Source organism: Hypanus sabinus, chromosome 31 (genome assembly GCF_030144855.1).
Source record: "Hypanus sabinus isolate sHypSab1 chromosome 31, sHypSab1.hap1, whole genome shotgun sequence".
In the NCBI taxonomy this organism is placed as follows: domain Eukaryota; kingdom Metazoa; phylum Chordata; class Chondrichthyes; order Myliobatiformes; family Dasyatidae; genus Hypanus; species Hypanus sabinus.
In genome coordinates this window covers 10,155,420-10,181,665 of record NC_082736.1, presented here as the reverse complement: position 1 = coordinate 10,181,665, position 26,246 = coordinate 10,155,420, and the positions used below count along the sequence as shown (strand labels likewise).

The window sequence follows — 26,246 nt, the reverse complement described above, 5'->3', positions numbered from 1 at the left end:
TCCACTTCCCATTCCAATTCTGATATGTCGATCCATGGCCTCCTACTGTCACGATGAGTCCACACTCAGGATGGAGGAACAACACCTGGGCAGCCTCCAACTTGATGGCATGCACATTGATTTCTCGAACTTTCATTAACGCCCCCTACCCCACCCGCGCTCTCCTTCACCAGTCCCCTTCCCTTTTTCCGTCACTCACTTTATTTCTTTGCCTGTCCATCGCCTCCCTCTGGTGCTCCTCACCTTTTTCTTTCATCCAAGGCCTTCTATCCCTACAACTCAACCTCCCCTTCTCCAACCCCGTATCTCACCCTGTTCCCTCCCCCACCATTTAAATCCACTGCTCATCTTTGTTTCTCTCCAGCTGCCCAGCGGTTTCGGCCCGAAACGTGGAATGAACTTTTTCCGCATCGATGCTGCCTGGACTGTTGATTTCCTCAAACCGTGCGTGTGTGTGCGTGCGTGTGTGTGCGCGTGTGCGTGTGCGTGTGTGTGTGTGTGTTTATTGCTTGGAACTCCAGCATCTGCAGATTCTCTCTTGTTTCTGTGATGCATGAAAACGGCTTCGCGTTTGGTGACGGAATCTGGGCCCAGAACAAAGTGCTAGCCAACTTGGTCTAGGCCCGGTGCCCGGGTCTTAATGTGAGGTATCATACACCGTTTAGACTATATAAACGACGGCCAGATCGGGGGCGTGAGCTGACTTCCCTCGCTCTCCGCGATCTTTACTCCTCTCTCCATGGTGCAGTTCTGTCATTGAATCAATTTAAACGCCGGCCCAGACAGATTGAAAAGACTTCTTGTTGGTCGCGACGAGAGCCGGTTTCTCTTTATCTCCGCGATGGTCATCTCTATGGCGCTGAGCCTGAGAAAACTGCCCTCGGCTGCTGTGCACCGTGCCCGCTAATATGATGAACTGATAAGGGAGACTTTCGGCCGAATCCAAATTGTTGTTCGCTTCAATTGTTTACATGATTTGTATTTTTTTCTCTTTTGCGTCGACTGTTGGTCTTTTATTCAGTTAATTACTTTTCCCCTGCTAATTCAATCTTCAATCTTGAAATAACTTGTTACAGAACATCATCTGCTCGGAATTCGACGGGCCATGTAGTCGACTCACACTAATTCACGGGTAGTTTGCTGTGAGTGTTAGAGTGTTGACCGTTTAAGCTGTTTGGAAGTAGGTACAGAGGAGATGTCAGGAGTAGGTATTTTTGTGCGCAACGAGTAGTGAGTGCATGGAAAGGGCTGCCGGCGACTGTGGATGAGGTAGATACAATAGGGTCTTGTAAGAAGGTAGATACATGAGGCTTAGAAATATAGAAGGCTCTGGTCATCCCCAGGTAATTTCTAAGGTAAGTACATGTTCGGCACAGCATTGTGGGCTGAAGGGCCGGTATTGTGGGGTAGGTTTTCTATGTTTCTATATTTCTATGTTCATTAACGGAACTCATAATTAGTCGAAGGTCACGCTTTATTGTCTCTGCACAAACAACAGCCAAACGATGCTGACTCCGGGCCAACAACTTGGAAAGTGAATTCTACTGTTCCCTCTGTGCCAATACTCACTCAGACAACTTGTCCAGTTTATGGCACCGGAGTAGGGGGATCTTCGTGGGCCAAACATTTGATCATTTCCTCTCCAGCCCCTGGCGTGTGGGTTCTTCCTCGCGATGGGGATTCTCCGGAGTTGTCACTGACAGCACAATCGAAGTGTCCACATGTATCCCTGTTCCTTACCAACTAAACATTGCATTCCAGTGTCATTGGCTTGCTGTAGGTCATTTGCTTAACCGTTTATACCATTTTATTAGCTCTGCTCCAGGCCAGCATCCATTTATTACCCTCCTCCCAGCAACTGATAGTCTACAATTTATGGTTGTTCGTTCTCTTCAGTAACCAGCTCGAATCACTCCAGGCAGCCACTGATCTCCACAAACCCGCATCTTCTGATATATCAAACGACACCTCACAGATCTCCCGTCCACTAAATTTCCTGAAACATCATTGTGTCTACTTTAAAATACAGAAAACACAGCAACTCCATCTCACAAAACGGAGAATGTAAAACAGTTTCACAAAATGTCAGCCTCCATCTCCAATCACATGGCTGGAACAAAGACAATTGATATGTCTGCTTCCACTGTCCCTGATCCGTCGAGTTCTGCGCTTTCTTTCATATTTTACATCCACCCTGACCAACAGACTAATGCTCCCTTTTCCAGGACGAGGCTGAGATCGTACCCAAGTGCAGGACACAGGCGCGGAGGTAGAGTCATGAGGCGTTAACACAGTCGCGAAAGGGGAACCGGTTTCCAGGAGAGTCTTTACACGGAGACAACTTTCACCAGGATTTATCCAGGAAATGATGCGGAGCTTAGAAATGAGAGTCCTCAGGAATTTATGATCAGTCCAAACAATGCATGGGTGCCCCCCCACCCCCCTGCAGCCAGTGCCTCCAATGTTAGCTTGATTGCCAGTAGTTCCCGATTGCCCACGTTGGAATTCCGCTCGGCGGGGGACTGTCGGCGAGAAAAGAAGGCACAAGGGTACAGCTTCTCGTCAGGACTTGATCGTTGAGACAGGTCTGACCCTACCCCGGAGACGGAGGCGTCGACCTCATCAATGAACTGACGGGAGGGACCAGCATGGGAGCGGTTGTGAACCGCCTCCTCAGGTGAGTGAATGACGAATCAGCCTCGGAATCCCAACAAAAAGGTGTTGTAGGCGAGGAAAGTCGGGTAAGGGGCGCCGCCACCCGAGTGTAATCCCTGATAAGTCGGCGATAAATGTTTGCAAACCCCCCAAAAAACGCTGAATGTGCTTGGGGGTTGTGGGCCTGGGCCATTCTTCCACCGCTCGGATCTTCTCGAGGTCTGCCCTCAGCTGCCCACTCTCAATGATGTAGCCCAGGAAGCTGACCGAATGGACGTGGAACTCACATTTCTCAGCCTTCACAAATAACTTGTTCTCCCACAGTCTCTGGAGGGCTGGACGGTCATGGTGAGTGTAGTTCTAGGCGCTGCTAGACAATATTCAGATATCATCTAGGTAGCCGAACCCGAAAGGATTAATAAAGTCCCTCTGTGTATGATTCATTAGGGCTTGAAAAACGGTGGGGGCATTGGTGAGGTGAAACGGCATGAAGAAGTATTCAGAGTGGCCCAAATGTGTATTAAAAACCGTCTTCCACTCGACTCCGTCCCTCATCCTGACTAGATGGCAGGCGCTTCGAATCTCTAACTCCGAGAAGATGGTGGCTCTGTGAAATGGTTCAAATGCAGAGTTAATGAGGGGTAGTGGGTACTTCTTTTTAACTGTTATATTGTTTAGTCGGTCATCAATACGAGGACAAAGCGACCCATCCTTCTTCATTACAAAGAAGAAACCGTCGCCTACCGTGGAGGATGAATGTCGAATGATGCGCGCCGCGAAGGACTCACTAATATATTTCTCCATGGCTTCTCTCTCCGGGCGGGATAAGTAATAAAGACGACTGGTGGGCAACGAGGCTCCGGGGAGAAGGTCGATAGCGCAATCATACGCGAGGTGCGGGTCATGGAAAGAACCCGTTGTTTGCTGAATACCTGTCCCAGGTCATGGTATTCTGCGGGGATTCTGGACAAGGCGAGGACTTCCAAGACAGGAGAGGTGGTGGGAACCTCCATAATGGGTAGAGCCGACCGTAGACAGGTAGCGTGGCTAAACGGGCTCCCGCTGGACCAGTCGATGTAGGAGTTATGGTGGTTCAGCCAGGGACATCCTAGAACTATAGTGGCTTGAGGTGAATGGGTGAGATTAAATCTACCCAAATCAAGAAGAGAGTGGAATCTTCCGTCGCCAGAGCTGCGCAGTATTTCTGACATGACTATTTTTAAAGATAGACTCAATGATATCAATTTAGGGGATCGAGTCAACAAAGCTCACTTTGCAATATAACTCTCAGGCCGTTCACACCGACTGAGCATTATAACAGCTGTCCGGCGGTGCTTGCGCAGCACCAAGCTGAATCAGAATCAGACCTCCTCTCGATGTACACCATCTTTGATCTGTCCGAGGTGTACGGACGTGGGGGTTGCTCAAAGACCAAAGAGCTTTGTAATATAAGGCCTGCCATTTCCCTAGGTTCCCAGCGTAGGATTCCGGCCCGGGTATGTACAGTTCTCCAGTGGACTGTGTTGCCGACCAAAGAGACGTGAACATCCCAGGCTGTGCGGTTTGGTCAGTCGGGGTTGTTGGAAGGGACGGAGTAAGGGAAGTGGATGCCCGCTCAACCTGCTCACTGACCTTCCTCACTTTCGTGGACAACACACGAAGTATTTCCGTGACCTCTCTGAGCAGTTGGTCGTGGGTTCCCAGTAGGTAGCCCTGGCTGGCGTGGACCTGTTGCACGATGTCCGTGTCCGCTGGGTTCACTCTTGGCCAGTTCTATCTGTTGCAAGGACGAGGCTGAGGGCGACCCCAAGTGCAGGACACAGGCGCGAAGGCAGAGACGTGAGGAGTTAGCACCGTCGCTAACGAGGAACCGGTATCCGGGAGAGTCTTAACACGGAGACAAGGTTTACGACGATATATCCAGGAAATGATGCGGAGCTTAGAACCGACAGTCCAGAGGAATCAGGAAACGAGGTTTACTCACACCAGAATCAACCAACGAACCGGCAAACCAGAGCTGTGACACTCGAGTTTTCTCCTATGTTCGCTAAAGGGAACCCGGTGTGCTGTAATTGGCGGAACTGGGAATGATTGGAAATCAGACGACGGGATTAAAGCACAATTAAGAAGGTAATATCAAGATGGAGAATTGCCAATCGGGACACTGACAGTCTCTTTTTCTTCTGTGTGCTTCCAACTTCGTCAGTTTTGGTTTTTATTCTCATTTCCATGCAGCATTTTCCTCGATTTTCAACACAACGCAATCGGCTCCGATCTAGCACCTGCTCTCCCATCCTCAACACCACCACCACCGTTTGTGGCCGGAGCGATCTGCACCGGATTTCGTCTCACTGCTTTCTAATGCGTCTATGTTTAAAGCCCGACTCTGCCTGTTCGATTCCACAACAAACTGAGCTGTGGTGATGCTCCTTTACCCTGATCGTTGTTGCACTGTGCTTTCGCATAATTCCTCCCGTAACAGTTCCTACCGTTATCGTTCCGTGAATCCTGCCTGCCGGAACACTGCTATGGTCGGACATGGATCATTTCGTTTCACAACCTCATTCAATAACATCAGTACTGGCAAGCTCTAAAGGCACAGTATCAACTTGTGGTTTTGTTTTACCTTTCGTTCCGCGCTTTCTATCTCACTGCTGAATATTTCCGGGGTTTCATTGTCTCGTTTGACAATGAAACTCCCAGTATCGGGTAGGGTATGAGGCAGTGGACTCGGGCTGACCGTCTGAGAATCTCTCAGAAAAATACTGCTGCGCCGTGATATTGAAAATGGCGGACAGCAGGCAGCGAGGTCAACTGTTGAATGGTGAGAATCAAACTTGATCCAAACGGTTTTCTTCGGCATACCGAAGTCGCGCTGGATGCTGCGTCCATTGGCTGCGGGAAACTACCCCAGTGTACGTGGTTGACAGGAGTAAAGAGGTGGTAGGAGACAGGGGACTCACCGTGGTCAGGACCAAATCAGAAACAAAAGAGAGTCTCCAGATACTGGAAATAAAAATAATACACACAATGCTGGAGGAACTCAGCAGACCAGGCAGCATCCATGGAAACGAGGAAGCGGTCGACATTTCGGCCGATAACCTTCACCAGGACAGTAAAACATAGATTAGAAGTAAGGCTTAAATGGGGAAATGGAGGAAGATGTACACGGTGAGAGGTGAAACCTGGAGGGTAGGGGTTGTTTGAAGTAAATAACTGGAAAGACTATTGGTAAAAAGATGCTGAAAAAGGAGGAATTTGATTGAATAGCACAGAAGGCCATTGAAGAAAGTGTTGGGGGAAGAGTACCAGTGGAAGCCGATTGGCAGTTAGGGAGATTGGATCTACACTTCAGGCGACTTAATGCAAACACACAGTTAATCCATTCTTCAGCTCTTTTCACAGCATTCTCTGCGTTCGTCCATTGATGCACGTGTTGCTTCATATACACATTACTGACAACATATACGCGAACAGCTGCAGGATATATGTCAGGACATTCAAATATCTGTCTGCGTAGAACAATTGACCACAAGCCAGATCATAGAATATACTCAACAGGTCATCCCGAGTAACAGGGGAATTAACTGATACAGCGAACAACAAAATTCGGGCTCACCACCTCTTCGTCCTTCTGATTTCCACTTTTGCTTCGACGTCCCCATTTCGACTTTCTTTGCCGCGAAGTTCTATCTGACTGCAAACCTATTGAACAGCAGAAATACAGAGGCGGAGACAGTGAAGATACTGTCTGGTCACTCGTGTTCTTTACACGCTGATAAAGGAATTCATCGTCCCTGGGAAAACAGCCCCGCTGTACGTTGTCAAGTTTGACGACAGGTTCCAGGGCAAAGTAAAACGGACCGTTCATCGCGGAGCTCACGGCAGTCCCGGTCACTATAACCACAGTGTCTGTTCTCGTGGTGTAGTATCGATCCCGCAGCCTTTGACAAAAAAATGCGATATGGAGGTCGAAATTGAAATCCGCTGTTTGCTGAACGGAAAAATCAATAATTGCAATCATTGGGCCACATTTCAGAAGACAAATCGGATAATGAGCAAGAGTTTGAATAATTGTAGATGTAATTAGTCTGCTACACAATAGCAAAGAAGACAAATCCCATGAGATCAGTTTTTACCTTTTTTCACCAGGTAACATTGATCCATTTCAGACCACGCGTTCCCCGAGACAGGATCACAATCGCTGTTAAATCAACCGGAAAGACATGGAAACAATTTCGTCCGCGCCAAAACTGATCCGTTTGACTTGATAACTCCGCTGGACCTCAGAGAATCGTCCCATCCCCCGGATTTTATGTTAAAATGACTGCCCTGGAATCTTTGTGCCAGGATACTGTTCGTCCGGAATCTGCACTCTGCAAGACAGAGTCCCGCCGGGAGAACAGTTGAATCTAAAACCCTTCAGCAGTTTACTGAGGGGTATTCGAAGTCTATAACGTACAAGCGAGCTGGTGATTGCTCGTGTCATCGGCATTTGACCCGCCATTGGAGCTGAAAATGGTGAAGAGAGCAGTCATAATGGTCACGGAGACATTTCCTTTGAGCATAAAGAGTTCGGGAACTAGAACCACAGCTTTAAAATTGAAACTTGTAAACATATGTCAGCGGAGAATGCCGGACGGTTTACACGCTATTGACGATATTGAAGCGACATTAAAACAGATATAAAACAAGAGTTCTGATTTGCTGACGTGTAATATGAAATGCATGCGTATCGAAAGTCAACTGGAAATTTCACCGAAAGATCTGACATGCCTTGATGGTAAAGTTCATAGTTCTTCGCAGGATTCAGACTTCGACCTAGAACGCTACTCTATATAGCGATGCAACACACCCAAAATGCTGGAGAAACTCAACAGGCTGGGCAGCATCTATGGAAAAAAAGAACGGTCGACGTTTCGGGCCTCCCGAAGAGTCTCCTTGTGACCCTTTGGTTTTATTTGCTGATTTATTACGCTTATGCGCTTTGCTACCTCGGTGGCATTTATCACCGATCTCAAACTGATCCATGGGAATGTAGTGGTTAGCTTCTTTTTACCTCGATGGATGGAAAGACTTCGAACGAAGAACAATGGAGAACGAATGATATACTTCCATCTCAGTACGGAATGACACTGGCACGGGGACCGTCCGTTGCTGAAGATTCCGTGTACATACTGACATTGTCCTTGTAGTAGAGCTGGCGCATTGGGCGAGCATTACACATGGTAAATCCTGCAGATCCTCTAACCCTGTGATAAGGTAAATGCACATTTGATGATGCGTCAATGATGGGCTTAATTTTCTCGATGATGCTATGATTGCAATGAATGCCTGACGATTTAGTTTTCAGATTAACCGTTGAACATTTCATCTCCACTCGTCCCTGTTCCTGTTGATGATGAATCCAAATGGTGTAAACTGTGAAATCACTGAACAAATCTCTGACCTCAATGTCCGCCTCATACAACAAGCCCATTTGTAGCTCAGTTTTCCAAAGTGATATTACAAAAATAATCCCTTGTAATCCCTTGTCAGTGGAATACGAGGAGAATCTGTATTTACCGACAAGTACCTTTATTGCCTGAACAGTAGAACACATGAACTTACACAACCAGTAACTGTGTGCACATCAACGAAGTTTTTCTGTTCATTCATGAACATTCAAAGCACAGAAAAGTGATACCAGTTAAAGAGCAGCTTCTGCTGCTGACTGGATGTTTCTTTTAGTCCTGATTCGAATCTCTACGTGTCCGTGGTGCACGTCCCATCCGCGATAATTGATCGTTTCCATTGTTACCGCCTCCAGTATTATAAAAGGTTCTGCTGATATGTCCAATTCGCATAATCCTTTCGAATTTCATTGGCTGTCGGTCATGTGTCTAAATGTTAACACCTTTTCATCGGCTCTGTCCCAGACCAACATTTATTAACTGTCTTCTTCCCAAGAAGTGACAATCGGCAACTTATGGCTCTTTGTTCTCAAATGTGCAACCGCCCTGAATTACGTGGAACAGATGCGGTGAACAATAGTCAAAATCCTGGATATTGTATTCTATCAAAGAAACGTTTTTTTTTTTTGGAAATGATCTCGAAGGATTACCTGAATTATCATAATGTTTTCTTTAAAGCGCTGATCAAGCCAAACGACCGACAGCCTGTTCCTTTTGCACAACTGCAGCCTTCAGCTGACTAAGGTGAGACACATCGTATATAAAATTGATATTACCGCAGCATACGATAGTATCCTCACCCACTCATGTAATGAACATTTGATCCGCATCTACAAAAGTCAATCCACTAGTCTGAGACCCTCAACATTTCATTTGCTTTATCAGCATGCCTTAATAACATTCGTATGCTTAGCCTATTGATGGATTGTCTCCTTTGCCTTCTCCACAAATCGTGTCCAGTCAATAGACAGAAATGTTGCAACTCAGTAAGACCAGAGCCTCACAAATATCGATGCGTATCAGTTCATGGGACTGCAAGGTTCTCCTTCATTATCAGATTTATGGATGGCTGAGATGAAGTTCGCCCTCCATCAGCGAATCCTATATTCACGCTCCCAATTTCAACATTATAACTTTCCAAAGAACACTCTTTCCATCCCTTCTTATAACTCGTGGCTGCCTCATTATTATTTGAGATTAGGCCAATCGGTGTAGTTGGCAGCAAATTTAATTAGCACGCTGGTCTGTGGGTGGCGATACACCCATGAGTATATAGAAAGTAAAGGAGGCAGCTTAGTACACAGCCCTGAGGGGCATCTATGTTGAGAGTCAGAGGGACAGAGGTGAGGGAGCCCACTCTTACAACCTAGCGGCCACCTGACAGGAAGTCCAGGATCCAGCTACACAAGTTCAAATACATCCGTGGCTGAGGTCTCTGAGCTTCTTGTCGAGCCTAGAGGGAATTATGGCACGGAAGGTTCAACTGTAGTATTCAACAAGAGCTGTAGTTTTCTCACACAGGCATCACACATGGTGGAAAGTTGAATCTGAATCGGGTCTCCGTGTCGTTATTTCGCTGCGTTGATGTCTTTGCTCAGATCAAAGCTGCTTTTCCTGAGCTCTTGTTGATTACCGGCAATGTAAGCTCCATCTCACGCGGTAAAGAGAGGGTGGGGTGGCCCTGTTGGTGAGGAATGATATTCAGTCCTTAGCAAGAGGTGACTTGGGAACAGGGGAATTAGAGTCTATGTGGATTGAGCTGAGGAACAGTAAGGGTAAAAAGACCCTAATGGGTGTTGTGTACAGGCCCCCAAACAGTAGCGTGGATATTGGGTACAAGTTGATTAGGGAGTTAACATTGGCATGTGCTAAAGGTAATGCAGTCGTTATGGGAGATTTCAACATGCAGGTGGACTGGGAGAATCAGGTAGGTGCTGGACCCCAGGATAGGGAGTTTGTGGAGTGCCTAAGGGAAGTATTTTTGGAACAGCTTGTGCTTGAGCCAACCAGGAACGAGGCTATTTTGGACTTGGTGATGTGTAATGAATAGGAATTGATCAGTGATCTTGAAGTAAATGAGCCATTAGGAAGTAGTGATCATAACATGATAAGTTTTTATCTACAATTTGAGAGGGATAAGGGCAGATCAGAGGTGTCAGTGTTGCAATTAAATAAAGGAGACTACGGAGCCATGAGGGAAGAGCTGGCCAAAGTTAAATGGGCGGATGCCCTGGTAGGAAAGATAATGGATCAGCAATGGCAGATATTCTTGGGGATAATACAAAAGATGCAAAAGCAGTTCATTCCAATGAGAAGGAAGGATTCAAAGAGAGGGAAGGGACCAGAGTTGTTGACAAAGGAAGTCAGAGATTGTATAGCATTAAAGAAAAAGAAGTATGACAGAGCTAAGATGAGTGGGAATACAGATGATTGGGAAAGTTTTAAGGAACAGCAGATCTTAACTAAAAAAGCAATACGGAGAGAAAAAAAAAACAGGTATGAGCTCAGTATAGCCAGGAATATAAAAGGGGATAGCAAAAACTTTTTTTAGTTATGTGAAGAGAAAGAAGATAGTTAAGAACAATGTTGGCCCCTTGAAGAATGAATTGGGAGAAATTGTTATGGGAAACAGGGAAATGGCAACAGAATTTAATGCGTACTTTAGATCTGTCTTCACCAGGGAGGACACAAGCAATCTCCCAGATGTATGGATGGGCCAGGGTCATAAGATATCAGAGGAATTGATACAGATTGACATTAGGAAAGAAACTGTGATGAGTAGACTGGTAGGACTGAAGGCTAATAAATCCCTGGGTCCAGATGGTCTGCATCCGAGGGTTCTAAATAAGGTGGCTCAGGAAATTGCGGATGCATTGGTAATCATTTTCCAATGTTCCTTCTATTCCTGAAGATTGGAGAGTGGCTAATGTTGTCCCACTTTTCAAGAAGGGAGGGAAGGAGAAAACGGAGAACTATCGCCCTGTTAGCCTAACGTCAGTCGTGGGGAAGATGCTTGAGTCCATTATTAAGGACGAAATATTGGCACATCTTGATGGCAGAAATAGGATTAGGCCGAGCCAGCATGGATTTACCAAGGGCAAATCATGCTTGACTAATCTGTTGGAGTTTTTTGAGGGTGTAACAAGGATGTAAGAAGAGGGTAAGCCAGTGGATGTTGTATACCTAGATTTTCAGAAGGCATTCGATAAGGTGCCACATAGGAGATTGGTGAGTAAAATCAGAGCTCATGGCATTGGGGGCAGGGTTTCAACATGGATAAAAAACTAGTTGGCAGATAGAAAGCAAAGGGTAGCAGTGAATGGGTGTTTCTCGGACTGGCTGGAGGTGACTAGTGGGGTACCACAGGGCTCTGTATTGGGACCACAGCTCTTTACGATTTATGTCAATGATTTAGATGAGGGCATTGAAAACTATATCAGCAAGTTTGCTGACGATACTAAACTGGGTGGCAGTGTGACATGCGAAGAGGACGTTAGGAGAATACAGGGAGACTTGGATAGGCTGGGTGAGTGGGCAGATACTTGGCAGATGTCATTCAAAGTGAATAAATGTGAAGTTATCCACTTTGGAAGCAGGAACAAGAGGGCAGAGTACTGTCTGAACGGTGTAGAGTTAGGTATGGGAGAAATGCAAGGAGACCTAGGAGTCCTAGTTCACCAGTCAACGAAGGTGAATGAGCAAGTGCAACAGGCAGTGAAGAGGGCAAATGGAATGTTGGCCTTTGTTACAAGGGGAATTGAAAACAAGAGCAAGGATGTCCTTTTCCATTTGTACAGGGCCCTGGTGAGACCACACCTGGAATATTGTGTACAGTTTTGGTCTCCAGGTTTAAGGAAGGACATTCTGGCAATTGAGGAAGTGCAGCGTAGATTCACTAGGTTGATTCCTGGGATGGCAGGGCTGCCTTACGCAGAGAGATTGGAGAGATTGGGCTTGTACACGCTGGAATTGAGGAGATTGAGAGGGGATCTGATTGAAACGTTTAAGATAATTAAAGGATTTGATAGGATTGAGGCAGGAAATATGTTCCAGATGTTGGGAGAGTCCAGTACCAGAGGGCATGGATTGCGAATAAGAGGTCAGTTATTTCAAACAGAGTAGAGGAAGAGCTTCTTCTCCCAGAGAGTTGTGGAGGTGTGGAATGTACTGCCTCGGAAGACGGTGGAGGCCAATTCTCTGGATGCTTTCAAGAAGGAGCTCGATAGATATCTGATGGATAGGGGAATCAAGGGATCTGGGGACAAGGCAGGGACTGGGTATTGATAGTGAATGATCAGCCATGATCTCAGAATGGCGGTGCAGACTCGAGGGGCTGAATGGTCTACTTCTGCACCTATTGTCTATTGTCTATTGTAAATGGTTCTTGCACGGAAATGTTGATCAAAAGTTTCTGATTTGGGAAGAGCCTGACTGATTTCTGGGGAACAACATCCTCGATGCGCTTCCGGACCCCTTCCGTGAACTCGGAGATGTCCTCATCAGGAAACACATTGCAGTTGACGTCATCGGAGCAGTCCTGCCGCATGGAGGCCAATTAGTCGGATCAACAGTGGGCCCTTCTAACTATGGCCGTCTCGTGTTTCAGCTTCTGCCTGCACTTTGGCACCAGGAAATAGAGGAGTGATCTGATTATCCAAACGGGGTGGGTGTTGGGCGAAGGATCTCTTTGTAAGCGTTGCGGAAGGGGGAGTAGCAGTGTTCGAGTAGCCTATCTCCGTGTTCTCACCTGCTTCCTGTGTACTATATGAACGTATGGCTGATACGGATAGGATAGGAAACAGAATGGTCCCTAAAGATCATTTGCTGTCATATCCTGACACCCATGCGGTTCTCCAGCATAATAAGGATTATTTGCACGGCAGGTAGAAACTTTGATATCCTTCCCAGCTACATGTAAACCTGTAGTGCCAAGACTAACTGATCAGATCGAGACATTTTAATCCAAACATCCGACTATAACTCGAGAATTACTGAAATGTTGTTTCGACCAATCCAATGTTAGGTTGAACTTCCAGGCCCCTCATCACAACCATAGTTATTCGGCTTGTAAGCCCATGACATAGGCACAGAATTAGGTCACCGATCGAATTCGCTTCGTCATTTCATCATGGCTCATCTGGGATCCCATTCAACCCCATACGCCTGCCCTCTCATCAAATCCCTTGATGCCCCGACCAATTTGGAAACTCATATTTTCCGTTTTCGATAGAACCACGGACTTGGCCAGTCACAGATTCACCGTGCGGTGGTTAAACATAATTCTCCTTAACCTTGTTCTAAACGCTCGCCCCTCACTTCTAAGTCTGTGCCCCCAGTCAAAATAACCCCACTAGAGGAAACATTTTCTCCATATCCACCTTATCCAGTCCTTTCAAGATTCGATAGGGCTCAATGAGAGTCACCACATTCTTCTAAATTCCAGTGGGTACAGGCCCAGAGTTGCCAAACACACCTGATATGTTAACCCCTGAATTCATACCAAGGAACCTCCTCTGGGCACTCTTCAATGATGTTTGAATTTTATTTCCATTTAGAGATTCGGCTGCACTATTACTCCTTTTACCAAAGTACAATATCATACATTTCCGAATACTGTTTTCCATCTGTCACGTTTTTTCCAATTCTTCCAATCGCAGTGCTTCCTCTGCAGGACCCACTCCTCCACTTACCTTCGTAGCATCCGCAAACTTCGCCACAAACCCATTAACTCCACTTTTAAATCATTCACAAACAACGTGAAAAGTAGCCGCCCCAATCCTCACCCCTGAGGAAAGCCACTATTCATTGGCAGCCAACCAGAAACCGTCCCCTTCATTCCCACACGCTGCCTCCTACCTGACAGCCAGTATATTTCCTGTAACACCAAAGGGTTTTATCTTGTTAAACAGCCTTATGTGTGTCACCTTATCAAATGTCATCTGAATATTGAAGTAAATGACAACCAGCGCTTCACCTTTGTCCACCCTGCTTCGTACTTCCTCTGAGAATTCTAATAGATTTTTCAGGCAAGAGTTTCCTGCACAGAAGCCTTGCTGATTTTGATTTACTTTATCATTAGTCTCCAGGTATCCTGAAACCTAGTCCTGAATGATGGACTCGAACACTTCCCCAATCATCGATCTATAACTAGCCAACTGGCCCATAATCCCCCTTTTCCTGTGCTGGCGTTGTAGTCTGCCACAAACAATTTCAGAATGAAATATTATAATCAGCAAGGAGGTGGATGCGTTTGGGAAAAAGGGAACGGGATCCTCTACAAGAAACCGTAAAAGTAGAGATCCTGTCTGACTTGAATATTTCAAGTATTTCAGTATTCCAATATTTCATTATCGATTATCTCGCTGGGACACAAGGACTGGCCGTGCAGTGTTTCATAGTGATAGAACAAGGCGTGGGAATTCCCACAAAATGTGTTTATCAGGCACAGATTCTAGAATAAAATAACGTGTGATTGTTGCTTAGAAAGAAAGAGAAAAGACTGGCCTGGCTGTGATTTATGGAGATTTAATGAAGGCATGAGTTTTCCCAAACACAAACACAGTGCGAGTATAAGTTATTGCCATTTTATGTCGCTTTCTATTCACAATTATCAATGTAATCTGGCTTAAATACCCAAGTGTCTTAAATCCAGTAGGGCGAATATCGCAACTAACATCATCTGTGGATAGATCAACACTTCTAGACGTTGTTTCCTTCAGACTTGATGAAAAATGTTGTGGATTCTGAACCTTTTAAATTCTTGAAAAGGTAAGGAAAAAAAAACGGCGGGTAATACATGAAAATAAAACACTTGCAAGAAATTTCACACAACGCGAATGGTGAGATCAGAGATGCGTTGCACTGTTAGTGGGAAAAATCGCGTTTCCTTGGGCTAAACAGTTCTATTTTCTGCTAGTAGATATAGATACTTAATCTTCCCATATGTTACAGCTAGTTTCATGAATCAGTCAGTCTACAGTAATCTCAGATGACCCACATATCAGCGTGGGCGTGGTGATGTCCTTCGAGATATACGTTTAACTAATCTAATCGTTTAGGAAGTAATTCCTCATCCAAATTGACTAGTACTGTGGAACCAAATCTAAATAAAAACAAACAGGTGTGAACGTTCCCCACGCAGAAAAGAAGATAATCGATTTTAACAGACAAACTAAATATACCATTTTTTTATTAATTTGAGTATCTTAATGGGTTCTGCCTACTGTTACAAATGATAATTATTTGTGGATAGTGCCCACTGTAAAAATATGAAGACATTTGAAACCTGCAAATTTAGCGTCAGGCAAGGAATATACAATATTGTTTTTAAAGGGTGAATAAACAATTGTTTTTTTTTATTGTTCCTGGGACCGACTTTCATTGCACGAATCATATGAATTATTTACCTGAGAATTTTGTGCAATAGACTGCCACTGATGTGACTAACGAGGTGCAATGATTAATTATCAGATGCACTTTCATCTCCTGTATAAGAACTTACAAAACAATCAACAGTAGATTTCGGTAGTTGGACCATTTTGTACAGATCGCTTCATCGCACGGAAAATGGGATATGCAGCAATTTACTACATAGCCAGTATCGACTATCCTGTACTGGCAGCGATTGGTATCCCTGGTAAGAAACAGGAGCTGGCTGTTGTTCTTCATACTGTATCTGTTGCACGGCATAATGACGATATAAAATCTGTTACAGATGGTGCCTCACGTGATCAGTGTTTTTAGCCTGTTCAGGACTAAACATACGTTGTTTATTTTTCTATCATTTCTAACATCCAACTTTAGCAATTAATGAGTGTTAATATTGAAACTGTTCCAGTGTTTACTTCACTCGAATTTCCAAAGCAGTAACAGCATGATGTGCTCCAAATCTGATTCGGTATCAACATAAAAACTCAAAACTTAACATAAACAAAAAGGAAATCGATTCCATCGGTGCACCTTTATCATCCAGCTCACTGGTTTTAGGCGACTCACGGTCGTTCTTTTCTATTTTAAAGCAAAAAAAAGAAACTTATTTTTCCAGTTGTCCAAATGTCCTTTAAAACTCCATAATAACGCACAGATATCTTCCGATTTAACATTTCTCCTTCTTTGGCTGGTTTTAATGTTAATATTCAAGATTTCAGTTTGTTGCAGCTGTGCATCGAAATATACCTTTAGCTCTAAGTTTCGTGAACTGAGATATGTTGTGTCGGAAGAAGCAATCTCCCTGTGACAATTTTATTCCCGCTATAAGTACAACCTTCAGCGTTCTCAGCTACAACGGTGGGTCCGTTTAAATGAGTCGTTCGATAACCCGCCCACTGGTATCTCTGCTGACAACTTCGGGAAATTTGCAGCACAACTATTGGTCTGTTCCGCCATTATCCTTCAATCGAAGGGCAGTGACGGAGCCCGTGCGAACCATATTTCCTCTATCCAAATTGAGACCAGCCTGTCCCGGCATAGGATCAGAAAATGACGTTCACTCAGTCCGCTTCAATGCTTCTCTCCGCATGGCTCCCAAGTGAAACGGATCAGTGTTTATGCTCCTGAAAACAACTCTGCTTTCCTGCAGTTAATTTAATGGCGATTTCGATCCTGTCTCGAGGAAAATGTGGTCTTTCCAAATGCATCTCCTGTTATCTGGTGGGAATGGCAGCAGCTGATTTAATCTGCACTATCATTGGTGTTGTACTCGATCAGATCAATAATATTTATTTTTTATGCCGGTCCTTTGTTCATTCCATTGGTTTGCTCCGTGACATTTGCCTGAGCGTCGCAAACATGGACTGTTCTGTTCGGCTCACGGTGGCTTTCACGTTCGATCGCTGTATTGCAGTTTGTAGTCATAAGCAGCGGGAGCGATACTGCACCGAGAGGACAACGACTGTGATAATAATAATTGTGGGTTTGGGGAGTTGTGCGAGGCGTGTTCCATTGTACTTCTGGCGATGCCTTTTGAAAGCGGAATACCTTAATTTACCGTATGGAAATCATACTGGTTGTATAACTCCATTACTACACCTTTATTTCCAATCGGCTTGATTCTGTTGTTTAATGCTTTAACAGTCTGGCATATTATAGCGTCTAACCGAATCCGCCGGGGTCTGAGGATCAGCAGAGGAAATAAGAATACAGAGCGAGGGAACCGGCGAAGGTCGATGATTTTGTTGTTAGCTCTATCAGCCAACATATTGTTGCAGATCCCCTTTATTTAATATACTTCTAACTGGCAAATTCAGAATTACTTTTACACAGAACAATATTTGAATAACCTGAGGTACATCCTGGTGTGGAATCATGTTGCAGTTTCTCAGTACCTGCACCAACACGTGTATCTACACTCTGTCACAGGGGGAATTCAGAGAGGACATGAAGAGTGGCGTCAAACATCTGCTTACGTTGGATGGCCGGTTCTGTAGATAAAATGCAAATCGAATTGAAAGCTTTGACGGGAGTTCAAACAAAGTTATGCATAGCTTATATGTCTGGTAAATGTGACGCCAAGTGAGCGAATGCCAGTAGTTTTCCTTTTCTAGTGAAGTCAGCATAGTTAGTGTAAATAAATGGGTCTCGTACCAACGAATTAAGAGGAGCTCATGTGATAGTTACATTAGCAAAAAGTGTATTCAGAATTTCCTTTAATATCGGAATATGGGTCAACGAATTATGTGAAGCCAGTCTGATTTTTCTTACACTGGTAAAATTCTATTCCCATTCACAGGATGGTCGATTGTTCCAGGGATATCTGTGACAGCTGGAGTAATATTCCTGGAACATGAACACCTGATGTCTGTTAAAGTGAGCTGGTAAATCTGCAATTTCATTGTGCCAGTGCAATGAATGTGACTAATGCCTTTTCGTTCAGACAGCGTGTGGTACCTTCCAATGATTGACAAACGAAGCCCTAGTTAGACCCATGAATGGACTTGTTCAGCAGTGTTAATGTGAGCGCTGGTTCAGAATCGTAGCTGTGGCTTCCCACCTTTTCGTGATTAAGGACGCCAGAGGGGGAGGCTGCAGAATGGGGTTGTAATAAGTCCGACATAATGGAATAGCAGTACAGACAATGGGCCGAATCGCCAGATTATGCTGATGGACCTTACGGCAGAAATTAGGCCCGGACAGAGGTAAAATGAGATGGTGCAGAGACGGTAACTGAGGAGCTGACTGAGGAGAGGGCAGTGTCTGTTGCAGAAGACCGTGTGTAGAGCACAATAAAAAAAGATGCTTAGTTGGCATTCTGCCTTCTGAATCGAAAGCTACTATGTGGTAAATATAATTTTTTTTACCAATGCTGTAATAACAAAACCAATCAAGCGAGGATTTGATGTGCAACTTATTTGGCAGAAACGTGCTAATTTCCTATATTTCCTGTCACAGTAATCAACAATTCTATGTCTGCGTATCAGAAATAGTTTCTTTACCGCGGATGTGCGAATAGTCTGCTCCAACTACTGCCTTTCATGGGTATAAACAGGTCCTTCAAACGAACGAGAACTGGCGCTGCACTGGGGGTGTTTTTTATTGCCACGTTTCATCAAAATTTAAGGACGATAACATATACGTGAACATATATTATATTCGCATAACGATAACATATTTTACATATTTAAAATCAACGCGACAATCATGTTGATAAGTCAAATCTGACCCTTGTCACTTGGGTTGAAATAACCCGTATCCATGGTAGCCGGGGAGTGAGGCGGAGAAATTTTAGGTTTATGAGCCAGAGTGATGAGAAGATCCCAACGTGGGATTGTAAAGATGAGAAAGCAAAGGCGGTGGACAACGTTTCATGGGGATCTAATAAAGGGATGGGGCTCCGCATTCAAATGTTCATCCGGCACTGATTCCGGAATAAAATAACGAAAACAAATGGTGGCGGGCAGAGTTTCACAGGGGCCTAATCATGGAGTGGGATTCCCTATACAAAATATTTATCTAACACAGATTCTAAAATATAATGTCATGGGATTGTCGCCTGGAGACAACAAAAAATTCTGGCTCGGTTTTGTGTAATGAAGATACAATAAAGGCATTGAAAACCGCACATCCCATCCTACACACACACACACACACACACACACACACACACACACACACACAGAACGAAGCATTATAATGCAAAATATAAAGCATTATAGAAATAAGAGGTAAGAAATAGGAGCAGGAGTAGGCCATCATATCATCGAGTCTAGTCTGCCATTCAGTAATATCACGGGTATCTGGCCGTGGCCTGAGTTACATGAATTTAGCCTTTCCCCCTATCTTCAATTCCTTTCTGTGCAAAATGCTGTCTAACTCTGTGTTAAATGTACCTAACTACTTATATCCTACTTCCTCCCTGGGCACATCGTTCCGCTGATGCGCTGTTCTCTTCATCTCCATCCTAATTGTATTCCTCAGTTTCTTGAGTTATGTCCCCTCGTTCTTTTCTCATTTAACAGCCGAAACAACTTTCCTGTTTCTATCTCATCTATCCTTCTCGGAGTTTTCCGTGTTTCTATAAGATTTCCTCTGAATTGCCTGGATTCCGCCGAGCATAGTCCAAGGCAACTCAATCTCTCCGTCATATGGTTACAACTTCATTTCCGGAGCGAGCTGGTGAACGTCCTCTGAAAACCCGGACACGTTGAGTCAGATATGGAGACCAGAACTACCTGTGCAGGTGACAGGGTGTTCAGACCATAATGGACTGCAACTTTAACTCGCACGTCCGCGACAGAGACGCCTCTCTGCGTAGTAGGCTGATTGTCTTTTATGCACGGTTCGATGTACAAAACGACGTGGCAAAGAGAAAGCACCTTACGAGGCCGTGGGGTGTTTAGACCACGATTTGCCTCCTCGTTTGTAATCAGAATAGTGTCTATGACCTCAGTATTGTTTTATCTTAGTTATATAGACTGTCCGTCCATTTCCTGGGAAAATAAATGTGATAAATTTTCATTTAAGTTCTCCCTAGTCTCCTTTGGCTCCATTTACAGATGACCACGCTGATGTTGTCCTTGCTATTCCTTTGTTCTTAATATATCTGTAGATGCCCTTGGGATTCTCCTTCCCCTTGACTGCCAGAGCAGCCTTCTACATTCCTTTCGCCCTCCTGATTTTTTTCTTAAGTGTTGGCTTTAATTCTTTGCATCATCAAAGCGTCATGCGTCCCTCGTCTCTGATGTATCAAGGTGCACACTTGTGTCCCAGTCTATGGCACAGGGAGAAATCTTCAAAACTATCAAAATATGTCGGCTCATCATTCTCAGTCCCAGCGCTGGCTATTAATTTCACTTTCTACAGAAAGAAGGAGCAAGTCGTTGGTCTCCATGGCCCGGGACACCGTGTCTACATCTGTATCCCACAACCAAGTTAATCATGTCTTTTGAACATTTTTGTCCCGCGTATCCACCTTTGCCTCGCCTACCACGCCCCAGTCACTGGGTGTCGTCCCGTAGCCTCCCATAACTGAACAGGCTGAGGCGCTTGGGAAGCGGAAGAATCTGAATGTCGCCAGCTCATCTGGGACAGAAGGACTTCATGGCAGAGATATGAAAGAGTAGCTGAACGGTTGGTGGAAGCGTTAGTTGCTCCTTTTCAAGAATCACTAGATACAGAAGTGTTTCCGGACATTGGAAAATTGCAAATATCTCCACACATTTTTGAGGAACAGAAGTGGGTAACAGTCAAATGGCCTGATTTCAGTGTTTACCATGACGTCAGACACCATTATTAAGCATTATATAAGGAACAATGTATTTTCTAAGTAACTGATTTACTAAATAGGGAGAAAATTCAAACATTAGAGGTACAAATGGAGCTGGGTATCCTTGTACAGGATTCCCCAAATACTGGCTTGCAGCTGAGTTGGGAGGAAGGTGGCAAATACAATGTTAGCTTTCACTTTGAGACGACACAGGTATAGTTTAATCCCATGTTAGAAAGGTAGAGACTGGTCACGGTCAAGTGATGGGTGGATTTATTCCAGAGGAAACAAGAGGACATGGTGCAGGGTTTAGCAGTAAATTTGAGTACGGTTCACAAAATAGGCAAATCAAAAACTTTTGCACACATTAGTCTCTGTACAGTTTGAGAGTGCAGGTTTCATTCTTACCTGTCAGTCTCTGGTACAGTGTGAGGGTGGGGTTCCTCCTGTACCAGTCAGTTTCTGATACATTGTGAGAGTGTGGGTTTCATTCGGTACCAGTCAGTCTCTGGTATAATGTCAATTTAATGTTTGGGAACTCATTCCAAGACCAGAAAAACAGCTCATATCAAGAGTCTGCCTCTGGGAGGGAAAAAAAAATTCTTTACTCAAAAAGCGTCTTTAACTTACATTTTCTGTGGCTTGTTTCGGTATGTGCTAATAGCTTTTAATCAATTAATCAATTCGAAATTTATTTTTGCAATATAAGAACATTTCTCAGAATATATACTTAAACAAAGATTTGGGAAGCTGCTACGAGGAAGCAGATTCACTGGTTTGGTAAGTGAGATAGAAGACACGGATCAACACACACAGAATGCTGGAGGAACTCAGCAGGCCAGGCAGCATCTATGGAAAAGTGAACTGTCGATTTTTCGGGCCAGGACTCTTCAGCAGGACTGGAGAAAAAAAAAATATGAGTAGTAGAATTAAAAGGTGGAGGGAGGAAAGGGAGCAGCAAAGTGCTAGGTGAATCTGGGAGGGGCTGGGGTGGAGCAAGCAATTGTTTGGCGAAAGAGATACAGGACTGGAAAAGAGGGAGTCTGAAAGGAGAGTGCAATAGGCCATGGAAGAAACCAAACGGAAGAGGAGCACCAGATGGAGGCGGTGGGCAGGCAAGGAGATAAGGTGAGAGAAGGAAAAGGAAATTCTGAAGGGGAGGGGGCATTACCGGAAGTTCGAGAAATCAAGGCAGGATCGGATTGAATAGCGGGCAGTCCGGAGAAGCTGGATATCCCCTCCGACTTGTGTTTTCTATCTTTCAATGTTCGCTGTTTGTGCTCGGTGACTCAGAAAGAAGATTTCAGGTACGTTTGACAACCCGGATATATTTCAATGAGAAATCGTATGCTTGCATGTAACGAAATCCAGGTTGGTGCCTGTGAATTGAAAAATCGGCGGGAAATCACAGATTGCGAAATTCAGAGCAACATTCACAAAATGCTGGAGTAACTCAACTGGCCACGGGATTAACAACTGCCAGTCTGTATTTACACCGTCCGACGTAGGATAGTTGAAACCCGACCTTTACTGTGTCAGTCACACAGCTTTGGTGCAGGAATGGAACCCCCCCTCCCCCCGTGTGGCAGGGAGGGGCGAAGCATCAGCGTTACTCCACATCTCCCCATCCGTCACTAACTGTTCCGGCTGTGATGGTCTGAACATGACACCAACAGTTAATCCCGGAGGAGGAATTGTTGCATTTGATGTCAGCGTTTGCAGTACATTAATGGCGCGAGTTCCGCTTCACTAGTTGATCTGCAGTTTCAACACTGAAGGAACTCGGGCAGACATCCAATCATCAGGACAGGATAAGGAAGTGTAACCCCATGGGTCACCTCGGGCTCGCTCACACTCGTTCTCGTCTAGGGGGAGCAGCCTTCGGCCCCGCCAAACTGGGTAATCAGCTGGTGTGGGTGCTGTGTGATGTCCCCGCCTCGCCCCAAAACAGACAGTACACCATATGCGATTAAATGAGTACAATTTATAAAGATTACTATAGCTAAGTGATTAATAACGATACAGTATATATGAAGAGACAAAAAATAAAGAAAAGGCGCCAAACTTATCAAAGTCCAATCCACTTCGTGCACAACCGTTGGAGCTCAATTTCTGAAGTCTTCTGGCCATCATTCGATCCCCTCCGAACTCCTCGACTCGCAGCTCAGGACCCTCCGAAGTGGTCAACCAAGCACTTCTAGCTTCATCCCCCCTCCTCGGAGTATCTCCGGGCCTCGGACCCCCGCTTCGATTCCGTTCTCGCCCAGTTTACAGCATTGCGTCCTCTCTCTCGACCCCCTCGCGCCGATCTGCCCAAAAGCCCGTCAACAAAAGCTTACAGACTCAGAAGAAAGAACATTAATCGCCATTTGGTTTACAAAGGAATACAATTGTCGTTATCAGTAAATTAGCATTCCTGCTAGTTAACAAAATAAAGAAGCCCTTTTGATTACATGCACAGTAACAAAGAAAAAGGAAGAAACCCCCTTTACAGAAGTTAATGGCACCTGGGGTGAAAACGTCGTTATTTATTTTTAAAAAAGCCGACCAGAGAGATGAATTGTCCGTCTGAATATTTAAATGATGTAAAATGCATTTCAGTGGCGAAATATCGGGAAGGAGGTGCAAGACAGATAGAGCATAAACGGCAGATAGATAATAACTGGGTGAGTCAGAGAAATAGGGAAGGTGGAGAGAACGAGAAAGAGTAGAAACAAGGAATCATCAAAAGAACCTGAAGAACGTGAGTATGAAACGGGAAAAAGACGGAATGGACCCAGACATATACAGACACAGACATGTACAGACACAGGCACAGACCCAGACCTTGTATGTACAGATTCAGACACAGACATAAACGAATGCATACATACACATGAAAAAGCGCAGCATTCACAGTTCAACAACTGATTACACTTTCTGTAGCAGAGTGGCGCAGCGGAAGCGTGCTGGGCCCATAACCCAGAGGTCGATGGATCGAAACCATCCTCTGCTATATTCTCTGTTGGCGGCAGCTGGTATTCAACTTTGTTTTTTAAAACACTATGCACCTATAACAAGAAATTGCATTTCAATTGGAATTTATCATTTATTCGTACTCTTTTAAATAGTCGTCTCTGTGGCGCAATCGGTCAGCGCGTTCGGCTGTTAACCGAAAGGTTGGTGGTTCGAGCCCACCCAGGGACGCTAGTGATCCACTGGTTTATTTTCTGTGGAATAAAGTACACAGTCGGTTTTTCAGGCCGAAACACTTCTTCAGGATCACGAAGCAGCCTGCAGCATTTTGTGTATGTTGCTTGGATTTCCAGCATCTGCACATATTCCCGTCTGTGATTCAACTGTTACACTGCGAAGTCACTTGCGTGGAATTGAATTCAATGGACTTTATTAATTACGTCCTTCACATACGTGAAGAGTAAACATTTTACGTTACGTCTCCGTCTAAATGTGCAATGTACAACATAGCAATATGTAATAAATAGTATGTACAACAGGACAGTCAATATAACATAGAAATACGATTGTATCAGCGTGAATTAGTCGGTCTGATGGCCTGGTGGAAGAAGCTGTCCCGGAACCTTTTGGTACTGGCTTTTATGCTGCTGTACTCTTTCCCGGATGGTAGCAGCAGGAACAGTTTGAGATTGGGGTGACGCGGGTCCCCAACGATCCTTCAGGCCTTATTTCACACCTGTCTCTGTAAATGTCCTGAATACTGTGAAGATCATATCAACAGACACGCTCGGCTGCCCGCACCGCTCCTTGCAGATTCCTACGATTGAGGGAATTACAGTTCCCATCCCGGGTAGTGATGCATCCATACCGGATGGTCCCCTGTAGAAAGTCTTTACGATTTGGGGATCCGTGTTAAATATCTTCAACCGTCTGAGGTGAAAGAGACGCTGTTGTGCCCTTTTCACCACGCAGCCGGTACGTACAGACCTCGTGAGATCCTCGCTGATGTCTGCACCGAGTAACTGAAAGCCGTTCACCCTCTCAACACAGATCCATTGAAGTCAATAGGGGATGCCTACTCTGAAGAAGTGTGAATCTTCTCATCGATGAGAGTTCAGTGAAACCCTCTCTCACTGCTCCCCCTCTGTGATCTCAGCTCTTTTTTTCTGCTGCGTTTCATTACCAGCTGGGTACCTCTGCGCTGTCCGGAGGCCGGCGCTCCCGACTGCTGCCGCAACGGGCTCAGTGGGATTTGAATCTGTTCTACGTGTTTAGGTCACATATACCGAAATACAGTTAAACGCTTCTCATCCTCACTGTTCATAGAGATCAAATCATTACACAGTGTATTGGCAGAGAACAAGGTGAAGCAATAACAAAATGCAGAATAAAGTGTAACAGCGAAAGGGAAAGCACGGTGTAGGTAAATAATAAGGTGCAGCTTCATGCCGAGGTGGATTGTGAGGTCAAGCGTCCGTCCGATCTAACGGGAAACCATTCAATAGACACAGCAGTGGGACTGAAACTATCCCTGAGACTGTGAATTGTGCTTTCAGGCTTTTGTACTTTCTGCCAGATGAACGAGGGGAACGAGAGAATATCCGGGTCGCGTTGTGTCTTTGATCACGATTCTGCCTGTTCGATTTGACCAGAAAGTGTGCGTTTCCTCGAGCCGATTCCTTGGAACTAACGGACTTCCCGGGTCTAATGTTGTGTTTTTCATTCAGTTTGGGGTCCTGGCTCATCCAACATGAGGGATCACCACCATCGTACATGAGGGATCCATCTGATCCAATGGAGTGAACTTCATTCACAGCAAATTGCCCGTGAATTCTGCGTTCATAGTTCTAAAAGTGAACGACCTGCGATAGCCGGGAATCGAACCCGAGTCAACTGCTTGGGAAGCAGCTATGCTCACCACTATACCACCATCGCACCCCGATACAAACGAGATTCGGATACTGAATGTTCTCTTGTGCTATAAGATTCTGTCACTCGAATATCATTTTCTGAGCTGTTTTCTGAAGGATCATTCCTCTCTCCGTTGCAGTTCCTATTCTGATCACTGGATATCGCGACATTCCGACAGACCGGAGAAACACAGCACCTGGGATCCGAGTAAATGGAGAATCGACCCGAGAGATTCGAAGGGCTGCAAATGGTTTTCTGCTTCACGTTTCAGGAAGGGGGAAACAACTGCTGATTATAATTGTCCGTTCAAACAACACGCAGTTGGATGCTAATGGAACCCTTCCTTTGGCCAGTACTTGAACTCAGTAAATGACTGAATCACTGAAGAATGCTGAGACTCCTCCAGTCACACAGTGAGGAGGGGATGAGTAAAAAGCGCCAGCTCTACTCTCAACGAACAAACATCAGAGTGACTTTATGAACTCTCCTGAACCCTGACATCCGTATGAGATTCCACACTCTTGTTTATACCTCGTTAGTTCAATCCCCGCCTGTCACGCAGGAGACCGGGG

General features: G+C 45.0%; 3 non-coding genes across 3 annotated transcripts; 2 read left to right on the top strand and 1 right to left on the bottom strand.

Moving 5' to 3' along the window:
- The first annotated feature begins 23,731 nt into the window (after positions 1–23,731).
- trnam-cau (transfer RNA methionine (anticodon CAU)) lies at positions 23,732–23,803 on the top strand. Its single transcript has one exon. It is a non-coding gene; the product is annotated as a tRNA-Met (tRNA).
- Positions 23,804–23,920: 117 nt separating this feature from the next.
- trnan-guu (transfer RNA asparagine (anticodon GUU)) lies at positions 23,921–23,994 on the top strand. The gene has a single exon. It is a non-coding gene; the product is annotated as a tRNA-Asn (tRNA).
- A 1,632-nt stretch (positions 23,995–25,626) lies between these two features.
- Positions 25,627–25,698, bottom strand: trnag-ccc (transfer RNA glycine (anticodon CCC)). The gene has a single exon. It is a non-coding gene; the product is annotated as a tRNA-Gly (tRNA).
- Between the last annotated feature and the right edge of the window lie 548 nt (positions 25,699–26,246).